We start from the raw sequence: 2,047 nt of genomic DNA, 5'->3' as shown, positions 1-2,047 counted from the left end.
ACAAATGCACGTAGACACTAAAAACAGAGACTCATAAGGCGGTTACACTCTTACCTCGTCTGTGTTGTCGAGAAGTATCGTAAAAACCGTTTCTTGATTGCTGGGACACAAAGGGACAGAAGATACAGGTCGTATCTCGTCCTATTCGGGGTCATATGAGGGTGAAAGGTCAAAGTCCACACAAGCCTGATTACCCACGTCACTCAGATTGTGAACCCGGTAGCTGCTTGCAGATTGACGGAGTTGCGCTAGGAATAGGGGTGGGTCCCGGTACGGTGTACCGCCACAAAACCGTCTTTTCTTATTGGATCGCTCCTGAAAAAACGGACCTAAAAAAATTCGGTTGACCGGTCGAGGAAAATAACAAGAGCGAAGTTGAGTCGATAGTCATTTCTACCAAGTTTTACAGTTAATAGTACAGAGGCAGTTAGCCTTGTACTAAGTTGTAGGATTTTAAAACGCCAGTGGGAGTCGAATACTCCACAAAACATATTTCTTTGTAGTGAAATGGACCATTGTTTTGAGTATCGTCCATTCACAAGTTCTCACATACTGAATCAGGTTAAAGTTCTCACATACTGAATCAGGTTCAGGTCCAAACCTGGACCTGATCCTCTGGACCTGAACCGGACCTGAATTTTATGTACCGGTACCCACCCCTAGCTAGGAATAAATGCACAGTAAAATCGCACGATCAGATTTGCCTATCACCTTTTTTTTAGGTTGGGCATTTTTCGTGCTTGTTTTTCATAATTTTAACATAACGCCTTACAGAATTTTATTCTTTCCGGTTCATGTGCGTAATCAATAAATGTCAATATTGAACTAGTTTAACTGTAATATCCAACACAAAAATTTGACTCACCCCAATTTTCGACTGAAGGGCACCAGTCTTTGTCAAGAAATGAACAGTGCGCTGCTGTCGTGACGTCAACCAACAATTGTATGTAAATTGAGTATGGAAATCTCTCCTTTATTATTACAATATAAAATATCGTAGAATTAATCAAAAGTATTCGATCACAAGAAATTGATTATGAAAACATTTATTTCTGAAAACTGAACGAAGAGTATAGAAACGTTAATGTATATTGACTTTCAGATAGTAATCGTAAACAAATACGTTTCTATATTCTACATTCTACATTCATGTAAGGCCTACGCACCGTTACACAAACCTTCGGCATGTAGGGGGCTACTAAGGGGTCACCTGTACCTGAACCTGTACGTAAACAAACAAAAACTTTAAAGACAAGTGAACGCTACTTTTCAGACAGATGACAATGTTGAAAACCTGCCAGTTCAAGATTAAGAAAATTAAAAAAAAAGACCTGTTTTGAGAATCAAATATTTGAATTCTTATACACTAGAAAGAGCACTAAAAAGACAGTTGGGTACATTTGCAGCTTGATCAAACTTGTTCAGGTACAGGTATAGCTACCTACATTACTGTTCTTGTACCTGTTCCTGTACCTATGAGTTGTTAAAGGGGTACTAAACTCTAGAAGGGAGCGGTATTTTCTAATATCAATGAATTCCTGATCAACAACCGTTTAGCAGAATTTCACTGTGGTGTGGATTTGTAAAGCTCACTACACCCATAGCAAATAAGTTGGTAGAATACATTATAGAAAAAATGCTTACATTTCACTTCCAACAATGACTTGAACTATAGGGACTAACCCTTCTAAACCACTATATCCATGCAGACCCTTCCCATGCACTTCCTTCATCATGAATAGTTTCGGCATAAATGAGAGGCGAAGTGCACACCTAAACGACAAATTGTGCAAAAATATTACAGGAGTTGTCCTGTGCCCACACTCCCTGCACATATCAATCTCGAAGCAGATACTATGATAGCATTAAATAGTATCCAGAGTCCTCCCCCAGAGGATGGAATAACGGAGGCCCTCTACTATACTCCTAGCCTAGCTCCACTATACTACTTTTGAAATTTAGTGTGTTTCTTCCCTATTTTCTTGGTTAGTTTTGCTAAAATTAACGAAAATTCACAGATTTTTGTGCAAAGTGGCATCACTTTTCC

The sequence above is a fragment of the Branchiostoma floridae genome, unplaced genomic scaffold, assembly GCF_000003815.2.
Source record: "Branchiostoma floridae strain S238N-H82 unplaced genomic scaffold, Bfl_VNyyK Sc7u5tJ_490, whole genome shotgun sequence".
Lineage (NCBI taxonomy): Eukaryota > Metazoa > Chordata > Leptocardii > Amphioxiformes > Branchiostomatidae > Branchiostoma > Branchiostoma floridae.
The sequence above is the reverse complement of the archived record's forward strand: the minus strand, read 5'-3'. Positions refer to the sequence as shown.